This window comes from Pantherophis guttatus, chromosome 2 (assembly GCF_059756535.1).
Source record: "Pantherophis guttatus breed Tessera chromosome 2, ASM5975653v1, whole genome shotgun sequence".
NCBI lineage: Eukaryota > Metazoa > Chordata > Lepidosauria > Squamata > Colubridae > Pantherophis > Pantherophis guttatus.
Window position 1 is genome coordinate 126,952,527 of NC_142064.1, and position 13,659 is coordinate 126,966,185.

The 13,659-nt window shown below is 38.5% G+C and overlaps 1 protein-coding gene across 1 annotated transcript in view; it reads left to right on the forward strand.

Annotated features, from left to right (window-relative positions):
* Positions 1 to 13,659, forward strand: part of TNS2 (tensin 2) — a 158,342-nt gene that overhangs the window by 26,256 nt on the left and 118,427 nt on the right. The window lies entirely within an intron of this gene.

The window sequence follows — 13,659 nt, forward strand, 5'->3', positions numbered from 1 at the left end:
CTTATCCCTACACTGCAGAGCGGTGGAATAAAAAGGTAAAACAAAAGAGGAAAATATTGAGCTCTTAAAAGTCAGTGTGGACTTTGTGAGATGCTCTTGTCTTCATTTGGGCCTTTCTTTCTTGCAACTGGCCACATTTTCCCCCCCTGAGATTTGAGGTTATTATGCTACAGTCATCTGTGAAATTGCATAGTAATGCTAGATTGACTAGCTGGCAGCCTGACAGTTCTAATCTCTTACCAGTTTAGTGATAGTGTTAATGGTGGAATGTACCATAGTGGAATGTACCTTCAATATGTAATTATTGCTTATAAAGAAAAGAGAGAAATTGTAAATAAAAGCTTGTAGCTCAGTTCTTCTGTTATTCCAGTCTGCTTTGGAGGAGGGAGGAAGCAATTCGGCTTGTGTTCCAGACCTAGAAGGAACCTAGAACTGACAGTCAACATTGTGATTGTCAGATATTTTTCCAATTGGCTGCAGGAGAGGGGAGAGAACAAACTACCACAATGACATAGTTTATCATGTGCTACAGATACATAGCCAGGAGAGTACCATTTAGCAGCAAATCAGAATACATAGATGGCAGTGGTGGGTTTCAATTTTTTTTACTACTGGTTCTGTGGGTGTGGCTTGGTGGGCGTGGCATGGCTTGGGCATGGCTTGGTGGGCGTGGCAAAGGAAAGATACTGTAAAATCTCCATTCCCTCCCCACTCCAGGGGAAGGTTACTGCAAAATCCCCATTTCCTCCCGATCAGCTGGGACTTGGGAGGCAGAGAATAGATGGAGGCGGGGCCAGTCAGAGGTGGTATTTACCGGTTCTCCGAACTACTCAAAATTTCCGCTACCGGTTCTCCAGAACTGGTCAGAACCTGCTGAAACCCACCTCTGGCAGATGGGGACAGCAAATATCATCAAGAGTAGGTAGATAGCTCTCCCAGTCAATAAGCTGTATAATTAACAGTGTTTCCATCCGGGATTTTGTGCATATTGATCTGTTTTTTTTTTATGGGGAATTTATTTTATTTTTATATCCCTCCTTTTTATTATTTTATTATTTAATATAATTTAATATTTCATTAATAAGGTAGTAAACAAAGCTAATACTCTTTCCTTCTCCTATTTTCTCCACAACAGCAACCCTGTGAGGTGGGGTGGATTGAGAGAGAGTGGCCCAAAGACACCTAGTCAGCTTTCATGCCTGGTGAGAGTAGAACTCACAGTCTCCTGGTTTCTAGACCAGTAAATTGCTGATTTTAATGCATTATTGAATAGCTCATCTGAAACATCCTACTCAATTGCATTTTTTCTAGTAAAATGGTTTTTTTTTTCAGACCAGTGGTATTTGAAAGTGGACCAAGTACAGGCCAAGTACTGTAAATGAAAAGTCTTTCCCATCATCCTTATGTTTTGTCTCGAGTCGATGCCATTCTTGGGTTGAATGGTTGCATTCACATTAGACACAACTGGGTCCTTGAATGTTCTTTGCCCAGTACATCAAATCATAAACCAACCAAACAGTTAGCACAGCAGGTTCCCTCAAGTCAAGCTTAATTCCTGGTACTGTTCAAAGCATTTTGTTTCTTGAAAAACAACAAAAGAGGTTTGTGCTTGGCTTCTTGTGGGTTCTAACTCCAGCTAGCCTACAGCTTTTAGATCTCCTGAAGATCTTTTATCCATTTAAGGTCCACACCTTAAGCCTAGCATGTTATATGAATGCAGCTGCTAGCTCTTTACCTGACCTGGGTCAGCCCATCATGTCAGTTCCACTTTATTAGCTGAGTTGAGCTCTGCTATACTGTAATAGGCCTCATTCTGACATAACAGTGCATGTGAATGCATTCATTTTTGCTTACTATGTCTTACTCCTTGGTTACAAAAAATATTTTTTCTATAGTCTATTTCAAGCTCACCTACAATGTTCAAAACCATGAATTCTTTTGTTTATTTAAACCTCTCTAATAGTATGTACAGCATACTAAAAAGCAGAGACATCACCCTGCCAACAAAAGTGTGTATAGTCAAGGCTATAGTTTTCCCAGTTGCAGTGTATGGCTGTGAAAGTTGGACCATAAGGAAGGCTGAGCGCCAAAGAATTGAGGCCTTTGAACTATGGTGTTGGAGAAAACTCCTGCGAGTCCCTTGGACTGCAAGGCAATCAAACCTGTTGCGATATTTTCTGGATCAGACTCAATAAATTATTAAAGAATTAAGAGTTCAAATATAACTCCTTTTATTTACACAAAGGCATTCTATATTCGCTGAATATTCATAGATAGAAGCCGGGAGCTTGTGGAGAGGAGCTCCTTATATACATAGGGGGTGGAGTCATGAAGATGGGTTATGAGTCATGAATACATTAGGGACCATAGAATAAATTAACTCTTGATGTTCTTATATACACTATTTACACATTAGAGAATAAGGCATTTACATCTAACAAATCCCCCTCTAAATGCCGATTATTTATACAATATCAATTACATTCAGATTCAGGACAATACAATACATGCAATTTAGAAGTTAAATATTTATGTTGTTTGGATGGTAAAGGCTTTGTTAAAATATCAGCTATCTGTTCAGAAGTATCACAATGCACAGCTTTTATAAAACCGTCTTGGGATAATTGTCTTACATGTTTAAACTTAATATCTATATGTCTGGACCTTTGTCCAATAGCATCAGATCTGGAGATTTCAATAGCTGCTTTGTTATCCTCATTTATGATAAAAGGTAAAATAGGTTTCTTCCAAACTTCTGAAATTAAGTCATTAAACCACACAAGGTTATTAGCAGATTTGGATAAACAGACATATTCTGCTTCTGTAGTTGAAGTAGATACCAGTTCTTGTTTGCCGGTATACCAATAAATTGGACAATCATTTAAAAAGAAAATATAACCTGATGTACTTTTTCTACAAGATGTGTCTCCTGCCCAATCCGCATCTGCATAACATATGAGTTTTGGTTCCTTGTTATCATTTGGTTCTAACATAAGACAAAAATCTAAGGTGCCTTTCAGGTATCTCAAAATCCTTTTGACAGCTTCCCAATGATACATTGTTGGTTTACTGACATATCTGGACAGTAAATTAAGTGGTAAAGCTATATCTGGCCTAGTCCAATTAGATATGTAAAGAAGTGAACCTATGATTGATCTATAAAATGTGTTGTCCTTAAATTCAGGAGATGATTCATCAGTATTTCTGAGGAAGTCAGTCTGCATGGGAGTATCACATGTCTTAGCATTATTTAAATTACATTTGTTTAGAAGTTCTACAATTTTATCTTTTTGAGTAAGTTGGAAACCCTTTTTTGTTTTGCTGATCTGTACACCAAGATATTTATTTACCTTACCCAAAGACTTTAGGGAAAAGTGTTCATTCAACTTGTTCACAAAGATTTCTCTACTTTCTTTGTGTTTTCCAATATATAAAATATCGTCTACATAAATTAATACAAATTCTATACAGTCATTATCCCTTTTGACAAAAAAACAATTATCAGCAGATGTGGCGCTAAAACCCATAGTCTTGAGCACCTTTACCAAACAATCATACCATCTTTTACCGGATTGTTTCAATCCGTATAAGCTTTTGTTTAACAACCAAGTTTCATTTTTATTTGTGTATTGGCTGTGAGGGGCCCTTACATAGATTTCTTTATCTAACTCTGCATGTAGGTATGCAGTTTGTATATCATATTGAAATACATCAAGGTTAAGTGCTGATGCTACCACCAAAGCTGTTTTGACACTCTCTGTCCTCACAGTAGGAGAATATGTGTCTGTATAATCCTCTGGGTATTTTTGTGCGTAGCCTTGGGCAACTAATCTAGCTTTGTACAGATTATTGCCTCCTTCCAAATTTTTAATTTTATATATCCACCTAGTACCAATAACAGTTTTGTCTTTAGGTGCGATTGTGGGAGTGAATACATTTAATCCTTTTAAACTTTCCATTTCCTTTTTCATGGCTAGTTCCCATTTCTCTTTTTCTTCACGAGGAAGTTTTAGTACTTCTTCGTATGTATTGGGTGTTATTGGTTCATCATTTACATTCATTACGTAATCTTTATATTTGTCTGGCATTTTGTTCCTGTTGTTCCTAATTGTTCTTTCTGGTTTACTATTGTTGTCGTGCATGTATCTTGCTTCCTTTTTTGTTAGTGTATCAGTTTTTATTTTGTATTGGCTATTTGTCCAGGTTTTGGTCTTATTTTCATGTTTATTTGTACTCTGTTTATCTACAGTTCCTTCCTTGTGATATTTTGTTTCTATGTGTTGATTAGGAAATATTTCATTTAAATGTAATTTAGACCAGTTGGCCTGTTCATGGAACACGGCTGTTCTGGAAATTATAAATTTATTATTGCCATCAATGAATCTATATCCTTTTGTACCAGTTTCGTATCCCATGAATCTAAGTCTCCTGGATACATTTTCTCCCTTTCTTCTCAATTGTTTGGGTATGTGTACGTCTGCAGTGACCCCAAAAATATGCATATGTGCTAATTTTGGTTTTCTATTATACATTACTTCGTATGGTGTTTTATTTATAATACTGGACCAGGTTCTATTTTGTGTATAATTTGAATAGTGTAATGCCTCTGACCAAAATTGTTTACTTAAGCCAGCATCCTCTAATGTACATCTAATCATAGTTTGTAGTGTGGAATTTTTCCTCTCTGCAATTCCGTTCTGGAATGCAGAAAATGGACTGGAAGTATAATGTAGCATTCCTCTATCCTTTAGCCATTGAGAGAATTCTCTAGACATAAATTCACATCCTCTATCTGTCATAATTTGCTTTATTCTAATATTATGCTGTGTTTCTATGCGCTTATAAAATTCCTTAAATTTTTGAAAAGTCTCATCTTTATGTTTCAATGTGTAAACAAAACCATAACGACTATAATCATCCACTATTGTTAGAAAATAACGTTTCCTATATGTGATTGATGGAGTAAGTGGTCCTACTAGGTCCATGTGTACTAAATCAAAAATTTTGTTAGTTGATCTGGCAGATTTTTTTGGTCTAGGGCTAGTTTTTAGTTTTGTAGACTTGCATACTGAGCATTCCAAATAATTTTCACAATTTTTTATTTTGACACCTTCTGCGTGTTCAGTCATTTTTTGTACTACAGGAAAACTGGCATGGCCTAACTTCCTATGTAAGATGTGAGCACACTCATCATGGATTGGTTTACCTATCTTTGGTTTCTTTATGTTGTGTACGTCATTCTGATCATGTGGTATCATACAATCATCATTGTCACTATTGCTAACATTTTCATCATCTATTTCCATACATTCTTTAACATTTGAATCAATATTATGTAACCATTCTTCTTTTGTTATGAGGTAGGGCAAGCCCCCTTTAATTATCACAGTGCCTATTTTATTTTTATTTTTCTCTAGGAATGCTTCTCCCTTTGAGAAAGTTATATTGATATCAGAGTCTTTACTTAGTTTTATGGCACTCAATATGTTATGAGGTATTTCGGGTATTAACAATACCCCCTCTATTTTTCCTAAACCAGATAAAATCACATTTCCTCTGCCTAGTACTTGAACCTTTTCTTGATTGGCTACTTTTATTACAAATTTATCTTCTGTAAAAGAAGACAGTATATCTTTATTGTTAGTGGTATGATTTGTAGCCCCAGAATCGATGAGCCAATTATTATTTTCATTTTGTTGGGATTTTGTATTGTCATGTTTATTTAATCCATTTAGTGAACCAGATTTTTTATCTCTTAAGTTTTCTCTGCCCCCTCTATTTTCTCTATAATTTGGTGGGCTTCTATATCTATGCCTTTCTATAGAAGACTGTCTATGATTGTGTTTGTTCATGTATTCTGGTCTGTGCCTTTCTTTTGAGAATCTGGGACAATCTCTTCTGTTATGTTCTTTGGACCCACAATTATGGCATCTATATGTTTCATTATATTTTTCTTGGAAAGCTACTTTCCTAACAGGTCTAAGTTCTGAGTGATTGTTAGATCGATTTTTCCTCGAATTGTCTTCAGCTATCAATTTGTTGGATAAACTTTCTATTGACAAATATCCTAAGTTAATGGTATCAAGATGTGACATGAAATTATCCCATGATGGGTCAAGAGAGTTAATAATAACACTTTTCATTGTTTGGTCTGAAATAACTTCTCCCCTTAAATGCAGTTCAGCCCTTATTTTGTTTAAACATATTAAATGCTCACTTATAGAAACCCCTGGTTTTACTCTAGATGAAAAGAATTCCTTGGACATCCTTGTTGTAGTGGCTACACTGTCACTGTGGAATAAATTAAACATATATTGAACAATTTCTGAAACAGTCAGATTAGATTTGATGCTATAATACATTGCAGGAGATATGCTGGCTATTATTAGAAAAAAGGCTCTATGGTGTAACCTATCTATTTTTAAAGTCCAAGGTCTTCTTGGAGGATTAGTGATAAAAAATAATAAGTTCTCTTTCATGAAAATAACTTGAAGCTGCTGGTACCATTCTTGTAGATTAATACCATCAATTCTTAACTTTGGGAAGTCACTAGGCAAGTTTCCTGTGTTATTTTGACCATTACTTACAATCTGAGGCAGTTCGTGGTCTTGCAAGTGTAGAAATTCGCAGAATGGTGTAGGGATGTCAGCAATGAGTCTGTGTGGTTCCTTTACGAATTCAAATCTTCCCGGATTGTTTTCCTGACTTCGCGCATGCGCACTGCTCATTCTGCCCTTGACTCCGTCGTGGAAGGTTCTCTCCATTGCCGCTTGCTCGTTCGGCTCCTCTCCCGATGAGTCGGTCTCTGGCTCGGTTTTTGGTGTCCTGGTAACTGCGATCGTCCTTTTCTTTCTCTTTCTGGATATGTCGCTTGCTTCTGTTTTTGGAGTAGGAAGGAATCGGCAAGGTTCCCTGGGCTCTGGCGTCGTCGCTCTTGAAGTTGGGGTGGAGGCGTGCAGGTCTCGAGGCATCGATTTGTTCGCTTGCTTCTTCGGCGATTCCCTGGTGATTTTTAATTTTGGCCCAAATATAGTAAAAAGTGTTTTTATTGCTGATTCTATTTGTATCTCTGTTGGTGTTTCTTCAATTTCCGTGTCTGGTTTTTCTGAGTTATAAAGTCTTTCCTTTTCGTTTTCAGCATCGAGAGGATCTTTTCGCGCCAGAGATTTTGAATTTTGTCCTTTGATTGGTTCAGTTTCGCTCATCTTGGAAGTTTGTTGAGAACAAGATGGCTGCCATTCAAAATTTTGCGCGGGATCAGTGTTTCTCTCTTTCGTTGTAATTTTATTTGTAGGTAAATCGCTCACCGTTTTCGAGTCCTTATTTTCATTTGTGTGAATTTCTTTTCCTTTTGTCATTCCTTCGCTTTTTATGACGTTTTTGATTTTTGCTTTGAGTCTTAGCAGTTTTAATATCTCAGACCCGAGAGGACTGCTTTTCAATTCCTTTTCTTTTTGTTCATCTATTATTTCTTGATCTTCTTCCATTTCTTTGCTGTATGCCCTGGTGTTGGGCCTATCTTTTTTAGACATGTTTAAGTTCTTATTGAGTCAATCCAACCATCCTCTGCTACCAGATTGTTGCGATATTTTCTGGATCAGACTCAATAAATTATTAAAGAATTAAGAGTTCAAATATAACTCCTTTTATTTACACAAAGGCATTCTATATTCGCTGAATATTCATAGATAGAAGCCGGGAGCTTGTGGAGAGGAGCTCCTTATATACATAGGGGGTGGAGTCATGAAGATGGGTTATGAGTCATGAATACATTAGGGACCATAGAATAAATTAACTCTTGATGTTCTTATATACACTATTTACACATTAGAGAATAAGGCATTTACATCTAACAAAACCGGTCAGTCCTAGAGGAGATCAACCCTGACTGCTCTTTAGAAGGTCAGATCCTAAAGATGAAATTCAAATACTTTGGCCACCTAATGAGAAGGAAGGACTCTGGAGAAGAGCCTAATGCTGGGAAACACTGAGGGCAAAAGAAGGGGACGACGGAGAATGAGGTGGCTGGATGGAGTCACTGAAGCAGCCGGCGTGAGCTTAAATGGACTCCGGGGGATGGTAGAGGACAGAAAGGCCTGGAGGAACGTTGTCCATGGGGTCACAATGGGTTGGACATGACTTTGCGACTAACAATAATAGTACATAAGAAAACCATTGACACTATATCCCTCAGTTACCAGGTCTTCTCTTGATTTTAGTTTATATTCCCCTTGAAAAAGTTCTAACATGAGGAGCAAAGGATCAGGACCCTTCATAAAGTTGCAGCATAGATGATTTATTCAAATCCATATACATGAGTCTAGTCAACTCACAGTCAGCACTATATTGGCTCTAGTTAAGGGTCAGTGGAATTCACGAGGGGCTAAACCTGGATCTCTTCTGGCAATACAGCGGATGGCATGTTTAACTCCGCCCTCCAGTCCTGCCTGATCCTCTCCTACAAATATCTCATTATAAGTTAACCGCTTATGTTTACTTATAATTTCTTGCCTAAAAAATGTTTCTTGAACTGAGAACCACAAAGCTGTTTTTTGGGGCACAATCTGAATTTGCATCTATTCCTTATTCCCAATATGACTTGCCTGACAAACAAGTACTCCTCGACATGCAACCACAACTGAACTCAACATTTCTATTGCTAAGCAAGGCAGTTGTGAAGAGCGTTTTGCCCCATTTTACAACCTTTTTTTTTTTTGCCACCGCTATTAAAGAATCACTGCAGTTGTTAAGTGAATCGTGTAGTTGTGAAGCAAATCTGGCTTCCCCAATTGACTTTTGCTTGTTGGAAGCCAGTTGGGAAGGTTACAAATATGACCCGGGAACAGTGTTAATGTCATAAATACATGCCAGTTGCCCAGGGACCAAATTTTGATCACCTGACTATGGGGAATGCTGCAGCGGTCATAAATATGAAAACCAGTCGTAAGTTGAAAAATGTTCAGTGCCGTTGTAACTTCGAAAGATCACTAAACAAATGGTTGTAAGTCAAGGACTCTCTGTAATGGTTTTTAAAATCTATATTAACCCCAGCTTTATCATACCTCAAATATCTATGCCTCCCACATCTCAGATGATATTGTTCGATTACAAAAGTCTTCTATTTCTCAGCAACACCCACTCTCTCATCCAACTACCGTGTTTCCCCGAAAATAAGACCCTGTCTTATATTTTTTTGAACCCCGAAATAAGCGCTTGGCCTTATTTTCAGAGAGGTCTTATTATTTTGGGGCGCGTGGAGGAAACCAGAGGAAATAGCGGGGACTGGCTGCGCATGCATTTAAATATTTTCGGGTGGGAAGGCTTATTTTCAGGGGGGGCTTGTTTTAGGGCATGCGCTCAAAAGCCCGATTGGGCTTATTATCAGGGGATGTCTTATTTTCAGGGAAACAGGGTAAACAACAAACTGTAAAATACAATTTCAAATCGGGTAAACCCAATCCTCTTTCCTTTGCTTCTTATAGCACCCTATATTTAACTTGTATTCCCCCCCCCCACCCCCACCTTCCATACAAATTTAGATATATCCTTCTGCCTTTGTTTCAATGGTGCATCAGTTATCAAAACAGATACGGTCTGAAACAGAAATAGCATTCTAGGTAAAACATTCATCTTAATGGCGGAAATGCTCCCCAGCAAGAAGTGGAACTCCTCTCTATTTTAGGTCAGCATACCTGATGGACTGCAGCAGACCCAGGATCTAATGACTTCCGTTTTCTCTCCTTTTCCAAACAAAGAGAGTTATTAACTTGACAGGGAATTTAAACATTGAAAGCCCCGGATCATGTGAATGTTGCAGTGAAACTTACACCCGGAAGAAAATGAACCTCAATGGGTGTAATGTCATCCAGGAGGTGGGTGAAAAAAGAAAATAACATTTTGAGACTGTGCTGGATATTGTCTCGTCCTGTGATACTTCAGTTCACACTGATCTTTTTTTTTCTTAAGCAGACTTCTCTTTTTTTTAGATAATATTGTCTATTTCCTTCTCATATTCCAAAGAGTGAAAAAAGTACCTAAGGACTATATCCAATCAAGATATAAATCTTTACTTACAAAAAACCCCTCCCAATCTTTTTTTTTAAAAAAGTAATAGAAGTCTGTATTAGATAGTGTTGCAGATTAAAATGCATTTTAAAATATATATTTGGTATTATTATGTCTAGGAGAGGGGTAGATGTACAGAAATGATATTTGGTCTCTGCAATGACTTCCTAGATAGTTTTACTGGAGACATTTCATTAAATCCTGTGTAAAGAATACACACAAAATAGCTGGTCTGGATCCTTTGAAGGGATCCCCTTGAATGGATTGGTGGACTTGTGAGTCAACACAAAAGTGAATTTAAGTAATTTTCCTTTCAAAGCAAAACTGTGGTAGAGGACTACATAACTTTAGAGGGGAAGCTGTTATTGTTTGTATTCAGTATGCCACTCAAAATCTTATAAATCTTGGTAATAAATAAATAAACTAAGTAACAAGGCAGCACAGACAAGTATTTGTGAAAGGTTGGCCACCATGAACCACCACTTAAACACAGTTTATTTATTTATTGGTTCGATTTATATGCTGCCCTTCTCTGGAGACTCAAGGCGTCTTACAATGCGTTAAGCAATAGCCTTCATACTTTTGTATATACCTGCTTAGTAGGGCTTTCAGCCCCCCCAAGCGGTGTTCTTTTTTATACAAAGTCAATTTATTGCCCCCACAAACCGGGTCCTCATTTTACCTACCTCGGAAGGATGGAAGGCTGAGTCAACCTTGAGCCTGGTGAGAATTGAACTTGCACTAATTGCAGGCAGCTGGTGCTACTTAACAGCACTTTAGTCTGATGCGCCACCAAGGCTCTTTTAGTCAGTTAGTCCTCAGTTTACAACCCACGGCACTGAAAAAAGTATCTTACGACCGGCTTTTGCACTTATGTCCATTGCATCATCCCCACAATCACATGATCAAAATTTGGGCACTTGGCAACTGGCATATGTTTACAATGGCTACAGATTTACCTGGACCCACATTTCCGACCTTCCCTGCCAGTTTCAGACAAAGCGAAGTCATTGGGGAAGGTAGATTCACTTAGTGACCATGTGATTCCCTTAACAACCGCACTGGTTCACTTAACAACTGTGGCAAAATGTTGCAAAATTGAGCACGAGTCACTTAACAAACAGCTTTCTTAGCACTGGAAATTCTATTCTCAATTGAGGTTATAAAGTGAAGACTACCAGTATATCATTCATCCTTTGCCACTTGAAGCAATTCTATTCAGAGTTGCAGAAATGAACCCCTATCAACTGTATAGCACAGTGATGGCACAGTGAAGCATACACGTGCACTTGTCTGGGCCGCAACCCGAAAGAGGAGCTGGCCAAGGTGTATGTGCGCCCCCAAAAATGAACTTCCTGTTTCCAGTGAGTGCATGCACACTGGCTAGTTACTCTTCCAGGTTTCTGGCACGCATGCGCGTGCAATGATCAGCTGGCCTTTTTGCGTGTGGCAGTGCAGGAAACTGGAAGAGCTGGTTTTCCGCTTTCCTGCGTGAGCATGCGTGCCGGCCAGTTGATCATTGCGCGCACATGTGTGCAGAAATCCGGAAGAGGAATGGGTGATGCCGTGCGGGCCAGGCAACATGGCTCCACATGCCACTTCGGGCATGCGTGTCATAGGTTCACCATCACGGGTATAGCATACTGAGGAATGCTACCCTTTCCACAGTTGATTTCCTTAGAACAGCTCAGTAGAAAAACACTCTGTGCCAAAAGCCATGTGGTGTCAAGATATATAAGTTATTTTTCTTGGTAGTGCGATGTCTGAGACACACAATACCCTCTCCAAGCTAAGATAAGAATCTCTCTGCATCCCACTTTCCCCCTCTAACCCACTTTATGACTTTAGGTATTGCTGATGTCAGTGTCCCTTAGTGATTGCTTTTTGTGCTTTGCAGTCTTGTAACATTACCACCAGTTCGGTGCCATGGGGTTTCAGGAATTTTGCTCACTTCACTTTTTTCATTGCTGGTAATAGCCAAGCATTTGCAAGCAAGGAATTCATGGTTGTCCTCCATTTCCTCTCCTTCAATTATGGGAAGGGAGGGAGTTACAATGATGATGATGATGATTAGATAGGCACGGCTGTGAATAAAAATTCAGTTTTGTTATTTTAAAGCCAATGTGGAACAGCACATTCATTTAGAGAAACTTTATTTTAAGAAATGTTTGAAATGGCCCGTGAAACCTTCCACATTGCATGGGGTTGTACTTGTGGCTTTCAATGTGGATCCTGCTATAAACACAGATGATAAAGTACAAGGAACCATTTATACTCCTCCAACTTCTCCCACAATTACAATGCTATGTATTGATGTAGGGTGCTTTTTTTTTTTTTTTTGGTTACAAACAGAGGATACTGCATTGTATTCATGGACATGTGAGAAGAAAGCCACAATTGTGTGCGTGTTTGTATGTGTGTTGGTGTGTGTGTGAGTAGCAGCACAATGGAGCATTGGAAACAAAAGGGACTTCAGCATAAATTCCGTTCTGAATTTATTATCTAGGGAACCCATTTTATTTCTCCTGCAGTTTAATGTCTAACCAGAAGATGGCACTCCCTGATTTACAAAGAGTTCTGGAGGTGCCAAAGTGATAAAAGTTGGGAGATCTGGCTAAACAATTTCACACACTTTCTAAACAGTTCTGTTTCAGAGAAGAGAAGACCTTGTGAAAAGAAAGGCAGCATTCGTCTCGAAGAAAGCAAAACGGAACAAAACCTTTTGACTATTTTAAGATGTGTAAACTTCAACTCCCAGAATTCCCCAGCCTGCTTAGACACCTTGGTCAGGATGACTTGCAGAAGGCTTTGATGTATAGAAAATGCAATGCAAGATAAAAATAGCAACAAGGCAGCAGCGTGTGCCAAGTTGCTGAACGTACCTACACCGAGGAGACAGTATATCCATTCTCTCCATTTCTAACCCTTGTCTATGTCTCCAAGTGTCTTGCAATGCATGTTTTGTCCCTTGGTGGCTGCAAGGAAAGGCAAAGGTCCTACTGCCAGAAATTACAAATTGTAAGGCATTTAAATTTGCAGCCAGGCACTTCTCTATTTAGCCATAGTTAGTTAAAAGTATCTTCCATATAAAGCTATAGTTTGGATCTTTCCTCCCTCCCTCCCTCCTTCCTTCCTTCTTTCACCATGCATTAATATAAAATAATAATTACTCTTTTATTAATATTCATGTAACAGCTAGGGACACATTTAGAACATTCTTAAAATACAACTTGGATTAAAATAGTTTAAAAGAGCAACAGTTGCAAGCAGGCTCCACAGTTGAAGGTTTACATATCTCAAGAAGTACCTTTATCTAATAAAGACAATTTTAGTTCAACCTTCTGTGCGTTATGAACATTCAGGGTAGCGTAATCGTAATTTTGCAAGGGTTCTGTCTGCTGTCCTTGGTTTGAAAAGCAAAATCCAGCAAGGTCATCAACATGATCAGAAAGGGTAAGGTTGCGCTTTGTAGCCTGTACAGTTGGGACAGAATTGCATCTGTTTGCTTGCTTTGAACCAATCAGTGTCACACTACTAATCATGGGGTTCTCGGCTGTTGGAGCCTTGAAAAAACCTGTTCTCTCTCTCTCTTTA